The sequence below is a fragment of the Ascaphus truei genome, unplaced genomic scaffold (assembly GCF_040206685.1).
Source record: "Ascaphus truei isolate aAscTru1 unplaced genomic scaffold, aAscTru1.hap1 HAP1_SCAFFOLD_504, whole genome shotgun sequence".
In the NCBI taxonomy this organism is placed as follows: Eukaryota; Metazoa; Chordata; class Amphibia; order Anura; family Ascaphidae; genus Ascaphus; species Ascaphus truei.
Window position 1 is genome coordinate 119,270 of NW_027456835.1, and position 11,147 is coordinate 130,416.

Consider the following 11,147-nt stretch of genomic DNA (forward strand, 5'->3'; position numbering starts at 1 on the left):
GCGGCAAATGAGGCCCCCTATAGTAGTCCCGGAAGTGCCCGCCCGTTTTCCGTTTCGATCGAAAATGGCAATAAAAATAGCAATAAAAACACTTGTGTGAAGACTGGCTGTATGTGATAAACAGACCAGCGACACCCTTCGCGACGCGTTTCGAATACAAAAGTATTCTTCCTCAGGCGATATCAGGGGCACCTGTTTGGGGTCCTTTATATACCACATAGATGATTGGTTAATACCAATAAAAGAACATCCAATCCACTATTGGTTAAATAGAAAAGGGGGATGGTTCAACTTCACCAAGCCTGCCCCTTAATGTTAAAATGAACAGGATATTGATGCTGTATTGCAGTGGTGGCACTTTGAGTAATAATTAGATAATAAAAGACAAAAGTGCCACTCACCAGTGGAAATACATAAAGAGATACCTACAGGTGGCCCTTTTAACAAGTGTCACATATAAAATACATTTGAAAATATATGTAAAAAAGTAGTATTAATAAAACATTGTGCTACCACATAAAAATACAACAGTTAAACATAAAACATATAATATAAAGAAATGGATGTGGAGAAGAAGGGGGGGGGGAAGGGGAAAGGGAAAGGAAGGAGGAAAAGGAAAAACATGTGCAAGGTAAAAAAAGACATAAAAACAAACAAAAATATCAATAACATGTTGAATAAAATTGGCTAAAATAGAATGCATCTCAATTCTGAAATTTTGATAAAACCAGACTGCAAAGAAAAGATCACCTGTCATTTAGTTACCGCAAGAAGGGAGTCAACTCCACATAATCATTTAACCCCCCAGGATGTTTAGTTTGGAGTGTGTATATCCAGAATTGCTCCCTCCTTGCGATAAATAAATCCTTATCGCCACCTCTAGTAGTAGTGGTGATATGTTCTATACCCATGTATTTGACCCCTGTGGTGCTGCATTGATGGACATCCTTAAAATGGGACAGCAAATGGGTTAATGGTTTACCAGAGGTCAATGTTTTAGGGATGTTGACAATATTTCTTAAATGTTCCATCACACGTATTTTCAGATGGCGTTTTGTGCGACCTACATATTGTAGTCCACACCCACATTGTAAAATATATATAACATATGTGGACAGACAGTCAATATAGTTTTTAATCTCATATTCGTGATCTGTCATTTTGGACTTAAAGTGATCTTGTGTCAGCATCCTTGGACAAATTTTACATCTATTGCATCTATGATTACCTTTAAGCCCCAATAGATCTCTAAGGTCCTTCTTCTTATTGGGGACACTACCCTTTAGAAGGCTCGGGGCCAGCATGGTTTTAAGATTATCACTTTTAGTAAAAACAATAGGAGGTCTTTCTGGTAAAAACTTTGTCAAAATGGGGTCCAAATGTAAAATGTACCAATATTTATTAAGAATATGTCTCATCTTATTATGTGACCTATTAAATTTGGTAATGAAATACGGTGTCTTATTATCCTTGTCTGGTCTGTATTTTTCCCTGTGTTTCTTTATTTTTGGCCTCACAATTTGTGGTACAGTGTTAGATGTGATGACTTCACTGTCAATCGTATCTTCCACTAAATGTATGGGTGTATCCTGACTCCCAGTGTCATTGGCGTTTATATGGTGATCTAAGTTCTTACTTTTGGGGCAAATTAATTTTTCCCTATTACAGCGTAATGCCTTATTAAATGCTTTTTTAACAGTGGTTCTATCATATCCCTTTTGTAAAAATCGTTCTTGAAGTATTTGTGACTGAGATTTAAATGTCTCTAAGTCAGTACAATTTCGCCTCATCCGCAAGAACTGGCTGTAGGGGATATTATCAATACATCTTTTTTCATGGCCACTCGTGGGGTGCAAGAAAGAGTTTACATTAGTGCTCTTAAAGTGGGTTTTAGTGAGTAGCTTGTTTTCAGAAACATATATCTCCAAATCCAAGTAGGTGATAGTATTTGGACTCAGCTCACTTGTGAAGGTGAGGTTGAATTCATTCTTATTCAACCCATCCACGAAGTTATCAAATGAGGTGCTATCGCCATCCCAGATGGCGATCACATCATCGATGTATCTCCGCCACATGACCAACTGCGGCGGAGATACATCAGCACCCCATATATGTAACGATTCCCACCATCCCATGTATAAATTTGCAAAAGATGGTGCAAAACGTGTCCCCATAGCAGTGCCACACAGTTGTAAATAAAACTCGTGCTCAAATAGAAAATAATTATGTGTCAAAATAAATTCAATTGAGTCGTGAATGAACCTACGCTGATGAAGAGGTAAAGTGCCATGTAGTGATAAGAAATAATTAATCGCATCTAATCCCCCTTTATGGGGAATAGACGTGTACAGTGTCTGAACATCTAATGTAACAAGTTTATATGTTGGTTTCCAATTAAATTCAGTGAAAATAGTGAGTAAAGAGGTGGTATCAAGTAAATGTGAAGGTAAAGTGGATACTAGTGGTTGTAAAAAGAAATCTACATAAGAAGAGAGATTAGCAGTGAGCGAATTAATTCCCGAAATAATAGGTCGCCCCGGTGGATTAATAAGTGATTTTTGAATCTTTGGCAAATGGTACATGATAGGGATGGTGGGAGCCGTACAATACAAATAATCAAACTCATGCTTTTTAAGAACATTAGACTCATAAGCAGAGTTTAGCAACTCTTTGAGATCATTCTGGAACTGTACTGAAGGATCTTTGGGAAGTTTACAGTAAGAGCGAGGGTCTGAAAGCAATCTGTTTGCCTCCAGACAATAATCTGTTCTATCTTGGAGTATGATGCCTCCACCCTTATCTGCTTCCCTTACAACTGTATTAGGATCTTGACGTAATACTTTTAATGAATGTCTTTCCTGACTAGTCAAATTCATGTTCCAATTCTTCTGAGTTGACTGTGATTGTTCTAATGCTTTAAAGTCTTTCTCTACCATTTTATTGAAAATATCAATATGTAGTCCCCTAGAGTAGTAAGGGTAGAAGGTAGACTTGGGCTTAAATAATGAATGCTGTGTCAGTATATTTTCCCCTTCATTGGTTATCCCCTCATCCATGAGGCACATTAAATCCACCAATTGATTTTGTTCGTTAGTGGATAATGTGTCGACAGTGGGGTTAATGATGACTGGAATTGAATCATGACCCCCATTATCAGATACAAAGTGTCTGCTCAACGTTAATTTGCGATTAAATTTTTGCAGGTCTATATAAAGATCGAAGTTATTGACCCTCCGCGTGGGGGCAAATGATAATCCTTTCCCCAAAACATTCATCAAAGTGTGATCTATTTGAAAATGGGATAGATTAAAAATACCCTTAGATTTTAATGTTAAGTCATCTGGACAGGTTTTGGTGGGGAGATTTGCTGATTTATCTCTTTTTCCACTCCCTCTGATTCCTCTCCTGAATCCTGTCTTTTTCTCACAGTATTTTTGGTGGTTCCTAACAGGGGTGGGTGGTTGGAATCCCAGGTTGATATTGATTTTCTCATTTTTTCCAACCTGTTTAAAAAATCCTGATTTTCAGTCTCTTCCTTTGTATCTTTCAGTACTTCAAATTTATTATATAAAGGAATATCTGGTGTTCCCGTTTCGTGTCCTCTATATGTATTTGGATGTTTATTGGGGGCATTAGTATGTTTCCTAACATGTGGTGTATGTGGCTTATTCTGCCTCCTATTTTGTTTATGATAATGGGGAATCCATTGTTGTTTTTTCTGGATATTCTGATCCCATCCTACGGGTTCTATATTATCATTCCGTTGGTATTTAGTTGGAAGTCTAGTGTGTTTTTCATGTGTAGGTCTAGCATGAAAATTGGGGTCTCTAGGAGTTCTAGGGATAATAATATTAACTTTGGGATTAGTATGCTTAGTTTGGGCTGCCCCCTTTGGAATATGAACATTAGGATCATTGGTGCCTTGTGTTAAGGGGTCCCCATTTGTCATAGCTTCCTTTCCTGTGTCCCAACATCTTTGGATATTGAGAGCATAATCTTTCTTATCCCTTAAAAACTTTTTGTTCTTATTAATTAAAATTTGGTTCTCTGATTTTCTCAATTTAATATTCATATCCTTAGTCAATTGCGGGAGTTTGTCCAAGCAGGGAACTTCAAGAATCTCATTTTTAACCTTAGTTATTCTGCTGTCTACTTCAATTATTTCTTTTTTCTTTTCCAGGATTAATAATCGCATTAATTCTAAGGAACAATGGTCCTGGATTCTTTCCCATTCTTTGACAAACTCTGGACTGTCTGTATTATAGGTTGAGGGTTTGAGAACTCTCAGTCCCCTAGGAATACGACCCACCCTAATATATTCCTCTAAGGTGGCCATTTCTAACCAAGACTTAGTTTCCTTCTCCAATAGTTTATACAGCTCATTCATAAGAGATGGCAAACTGGGAGTGATAACTTCTTCTATTGGTATGTCTGAAAACATCTTACTGAATAATTCTGGTTTGTTAAACCTGTTTTGAAGACAATCTAAAAAATGACTGGTGTTAGAATCAGCCATAATCCGTCCGTATAAGGAAGGTGAAAGAGGTGGGGAGGACTGAGGAAGGGGAGATGGAGAGGGTAGGGGGGAAGGAAAAAAGGAAAAGGAAGGGGGAAGGATGGGAGGGGGAAAAGGCGGGGGAAAGGGGAGGAAAGGAGGACGAAACATTAAAACAATACAACAATAATGCACAAGTTAAATACAAATCCCAATATCACAATAATATGTTAATAGGGCAATGAATCATAAGAGTCTAATAGTTGCTGCGTGACTGTGGGAGAAAAAAAGGACAAAACAGTGTGACACAACAAGTGGGTCACACAGATTACCAGTGTAGAAAATTGAGTCCAGTCCGCGCTCTTGCTCTTTAGGATAGTGGAATGGTGGTTCCTCTCTAATCTCTTGCAGCTCTTAGTGTTGAAGGTGTCTGCCCCCACCTCCAATATGGATCCCAGCAGGAAAACTCCAACCGCGATACCAAGTCCCAGAAAAAAAGAAAAAACACAAAAGCGCACCAAGATTGAGATTTGATATGTATTGACAACAAATAAAGATAATAATATGCACTTACATATATAAAAACTTTAATGGTCCAGATCACGATCGTCACTTCTATTGGTAGGGCAACATATGGGATGAAGAGGGGGGGTAATCTCAGTCCTCAGGAACAAGCCCCGCGCGCTGGGGCTGTATTCAGAGGCTGCGCTGCGTCTCTGCTTCACACGCTTGTCGGCGTGTTGATCTGCGTAGTGCGCATGCGCGGCAAATGAGGCCCCCTATAGTAGTCCCGGAAGTGCCCGCCCGTTTTCCGTTTCGATCGAAAATGGCAATAAAAATAGCAATAAAAACACTTGTGTGAAGACTGGCTGTATGTGATAAACAGACCAGCGACACCCTTCGCGACGCGTTTCGAATACAAAAGTATTCTTCCTCAGGCAATATCAGGGGCACCTGTTTGGGGTCCTTTATATACCACATAGATGATTGGTTAATACCAATAAAAGAACATCCAATCCACTATTGGTTAAATAGAAAAGGGGGATGGTTCAACTTCACCAAGCCTGCCCCTTAATGTTAAAATGAACAGGATATTGATGCTGTATTGCAGTGGTGGCACTTTGAGTAATAATTAGATAATAAAAGACAAAAGTGCCACTCACCAGTGGAAATACATAAAGAGATACCTACAGGTGGCCCTTTTAACAAGTGTCACATATAAAATACATTTGAAAATATATGTAAAAAAGTAGTATTAATAAAACATTGTGCTACCACATAAAAATACAACAGTTAAACATAAAACATATAATATAAAGAAATGGATGTGGAGAAGAAGGGGGGGGGAAGGGGAAAGGGAAAGGAAGGAGGAAAAGGAAAAACATGTGCAAGGTAAAAAAAGACATAAAAACAAACAAAAATATCAATAACATGTTGAATAAAATTGGCTAAAATAGAATGCATCTCAATTCTGAAATTTTGATAAAACCAGACTGCAAAGAAAAGATCACCTGTCATTTAGTTACCGCAAGAAGGGAGTCAACTCCACATAATCATTTAACCCCCCAGGATGTTTAGTTTGGAGTGTGTATATCCAGAATTGCTCCCTCCTTGCGATAAATAAATCCTTATCGCCACCTCTAGTAGTAGTGGTGATATGTTCTATACCCATGTATTTGACCCCTGTGGTGCTGCATTGATGGACATCCTTAAAATGGGACAGCAAATGGGTTAATGGTTTACCAGAGGTCAATGTTTTAGGGATGTTGACAATATTTCTTAAATGTTCCATCACACGTATTTTCAGATGGCGTTTTGTGCGACCTACATATTGTAGTCCACACCCACATTGTAAAATATATATAACATATGTGGACAGACAGTCAATATAGTTTTTAATCTCATATTCGTGATCTGTCATTTTGGACTTAAAGTGATCTTGTGTCAGCATCCTTGGACAAATTTTACATCTATTGCATCTATGATTACCTTTAAGCCCCAATAGATCTCTAAGGTCCTTCTTCTTATTGGGGACACTACCCTTTAGAAGGCTCGGGGCCAGCATGGTTTTAAGATTATCACTTTTAGTAAAAACAATAGGAGGTCTTTCTGGTAAAAACTTTGTCAAAATGGGGTCCAAATGTAAAATGTACCAATATTTATTAAGAATATGTCTCATCTTATTATGTGACCTATTAAATTTGGTAATGAAATACGGTGTCTTATTATCCTTGTCTGGTCTGTATTTTTCCCTGTGTTTCTTTATTTTTGGCCTCACAATTTGTGGTACAGTGTTAGATGTGATGACTTCACTGTCAATCGTATCTTCCACTAAATGTATGGGTGTATCCTGACTCCCAGTGTCATTGGCGTTTATATAGTGATCTAAGTTCTTACTTTTGGGGCAAATTAATTTTTCCCTATTACAGCGTAATGCCTTATTAAATGCTTTTTTAACAGTGGTTCTATCATATCCCTTTTGTAAAAATCGTTCTTGAAGTATTTGTGACTGAGATTTAAATGTCTCTAAGTCAGTACAATTTCGCCTCATCCGCAAGAACTGGCTGTAGGGGATATTATCAATACATCTTTTTTCATGGCCACTCGTGGGGTGCAAGAAAGAGTTTACATTAGTGCTCTTAAAGTGGGTTTTAGTGAGTAGCTTGTTTTCAGAAACATATATCTCCAAATCCAAGTAGGTGATAGTATTTGGACTCAGCTCACTTGTGAAGGTGAGGTTGAATTCATTCTTATTCAACCCATCCACGAAGTTATCAAATGAGGTGCTATCGCCATCCCAGATGGCGATCACATCATCGATGTATCTCCGCCACATGACCAACTGCGGCGGAGATACATCAGCACCCCATATATGTAACGATTCCCACCATCCCATGTATAAATTTGCAAAAGATGGTGCAAAACGTGTCCCCATAGCAGTGCCACACAGTTGTAAATAAAACTCGTGCTCAAATAGAAAATAATTATGTGTCAAAATAAATTCAATTGAGTCGTGAATGAACCTACGCTGATGAAGAGGTAAAGTGCCATGTAGTGATAAGAAATAATTAATCGCATCTAATCCCCCTTTATGGGGAATAGACGTGTACAGTGTCTGAACATCTAATGTAACAAGTTTATATGTTGGTTTCCAATTAAATTCAGTGAAAATAGTGAGTAAAGAGGTGGTATCAAGTAAATGTGAAGGTAAAGTGGATACTAGTGGTTGTAAAAAGAAATCTACATAAGAAGAGAGATTAGCAGTGAGCGAATTAATTCCCGAAATAATAGGTCGCCCCGGTGGATTAATAAGTGATTTTTGAATCTTTGGCAAATGGTACATGATAGGGATGGTGGGAGCCGTACAATACAAATAATCAAACTCATGCTTTTTAAGAACATTAGACTCATAAGCAGAGTTTAGCAACTCTTTGAGATCATTCTGGAACTGTACTGAAGGATCTTTGGGAAGTTTACAGTAAGAGCGAGGGTCTGAAAGCAATCTGTTTGCCTCCAGACAATAATCTGTTCTATCTTGGAGTATGATGCCTCCACCCTTATCTGCTTCCCTTACAACTGTATTAGGATCTTGACGTAATACTTTTAATGAATGTCTTTCCTGACTAGTCAAATTCATGTTCCAATTCTTCTGAGTTGACTGTGATTGTTCTAATGCTTTAAAGTCTTTCTCTACCATTTTATTGAAAATATCAATATGTAGTCCCCTAGAGTAGTAAGGGTAGAAGGTAGACTTGGGCTTAAATAATGAATGCTGTGTCAGTATATTTTCCCCTTCATTGGTTATCCCCTCATCCATGAGGCACATTAAATCCACCAATTGATTTTGTTCGTTAGTGGATAATGTGTCGACAGTGGGGTTAATGATGACTGGAATTGAATCATGACCCCCATTATCAGATACAAAGTGTCTGCTCAACGTTAATTTGCGATTAAATTTTTGCAGGTCTATATAAAGATCGAAGTTATTGACCCTCCGCGTGGGGGCAAATGATAATCCTTTCCCCAAAACATTCATCAAAGTGTGATCTATTTGAAAATGGGATAGATTAAAAATACCCTTAGATTTTAATGTTAAGTCATCTGGACAGGTTTTGGTGGGGAGATTTGCTGATTTATCTCTTTTTCCACTCCCTCTGATTCCTCTCCTGAATCCTGTCTTTTTCTCACAGTATTTTTGGTGGTTCCTAACAGGGGTGGGTGGTTGGAATCCCAGGTTGATATTGATTTTCTCATTTTTTCCAACCTGTTTAAAAAATCCTGATTTTCAGTCTCTTCCTTTGTATCTTTCAGTACTTCAAATTTATTATATAAAGGAATATCTGGTGTTCCCGTTTCGTGTCCTCTATATGTATTTGGATGTTTATTGGGGGCATTAGTATGTTTCCTAACATGTGGTGTATGTGGCTTATTCTGCCTCCTATTTTGTTTATGATAATGGGGAATCCATTGTTGTTTTTTCTGGATATTCTGATCCCATCCTACGGGTTCTATATTATCATTCCGTTGGTATTTAGACGGAAGTCTAGTGTGTTTTTCATGTGTAGGTCTAGCATGAAAATTGGGGTCTCTAGGAGTTCTAGGGATAATAATATTAACTTTGGGATTAGTATGCTTAGTTTGGGCTGCCCCCTTTGGAATATGAACATTAGGATCATTGGTGCCTTGTGTTAAGGGGTCCCCATTTGTCATAGCTTCCTTTCCTGTGTCCCAACATCTTTGGATATTGAGAGCATAATCTTTCTTATCCCTTAAAAACTTTTTGTTCTTATTAATTAAAATTTGGTTCTCTGATTTTCTCAATTTAATATTCATATCCTTAGTCAATTGCGGGAGTTTGTCCAAGCAGGGAACTTCAAGAATCTCATTTTTAACCTTAGTTATTCTGCTGTCTACTTCAATTATTTCTTTTTTCCTTTCCAGGATTAATAATCGCATTAATTCTAAGGAACAATGGTCCTGGATTCTTTCCCATTCTTTGACAAACTCTGGACTGTCTGTATTATAGGTTGAGGGTTTGAGAACTCTCAGTCCCCTAGGAATACGACCCACCCTAATATATTCCTCTAAGGTGGCCATTTCTAACCAAGACTTAGTTTCCTTCTCCAATAGTTTATACAGCTCATTCATAAGAGATGGCAAACTGGGAGTGATAACTTCTTCTATTGGTATGTCTGAAAACATCTTACTGAATAATTCTGGTTTGTTAAACCTGTTTTGAAGACAATCTAAAAAATGACTGGTGTTAGAATCAGCCATAATCCGTCCGTATAAGGAAGGTGAAAGAGGTGGGGAGGACTGAGGAAGGGGAGATGGAGAGGGTAGGGGGGAAGGAAAAAAGGAAAAGGAAGGGGGAAGGATGGGAGGGGGAAAAGGCGGGGGAAAAGGGAGGAAAGGAGGACGAAACATTAAAACAATACAACAATAATGCACAAGTTAAATACAAATCCCAATATCACAATAATATGTTAATAGGGCAATGAATCATAAGAGTCTAATAGTTGCTGCGTGACTGTGGGAGAAAAAAAGGACAAAACAGTGTGACACAACAAGTGGGTCACACAGATTACCAGTGTAGAAAATTGAGTCCAGTCCGCGCTCTTGCTCTTTAGGATAGTGGAATGGTGGTTCCTCTCTAATCTCTTGCAGCTCTTAGTGTTGAAGGTGTCTGCCCCCACCTCCAATATGGATCCCAGCAGGAAAACTCCAACCGCGATACCAAGTCCCAGAAAAAAAGAAAAAACACAAAAGCGCACCAAGATTGAGATTTGATATGTATTGACAACAAATAAAGATAATAATATGCACTTACATATATAAAAACTTTAATGGTCCAGATCACGATCGTCACTTCTATTGGTAGGGCAACATATGGGATGAAGAGGGGGGGTAATCTCAGTCCTCAGGAACAAGCCCTGCGCGCTGGTGCTGTATTCAGAGGCTGCGCTGCGTCTCTGCTTCACACGCTTGTCGGCGTGTTGATCTGCGTAGTGCGCATGCGCGGCAAATGAGGCCCCCTATAGTAGTCCCGGAAGTGCCCGCCCGTTTTCCGTTTCGATCGAAAATGGCAATAAAAATAGCAATAAAAACACTTGTGTGAAGACTGGCTGTATGTGATAAACAGACCAGCGACACCCTTCGCGACGCGTTTCGAATACAAAAGTATTCTTCCTCAGGCGATATCAGGGGCACCTGTTTGGGGTCCTTTATATACCACATAGATGATTGGTTAATACCAATAAAAGAACATCCAATCCACTATTGGTTAAATAGAAAAGGGGGATGGTTCAACTTCACCAAGCCTGCCCCTTAATGTTAAAATGAACAGGATATTGATGCTGTATTGCAGTGGTGGCACTTTGAGTAATAATTAGATAATAAAAGACAAAAGTGCCACTCACCAGTGGAAATACATAAAGAGATACCTACAGGTGGCCCTTTTAACAAGTGTCACATATAAAATACATTTGAAAATATATGTAAAAAAGTAGTATTAATAAAACATTGTGCTACCACATAAAAATACAACAGTTAAACATAAAACATATAATATAAAGAAATGGATGTGGAGAAGAAGGGGGGGGGGAAGGGGAAAGGGAAAGGAAGGAGGAAAAGGAAAAACATGTGCAAGGTA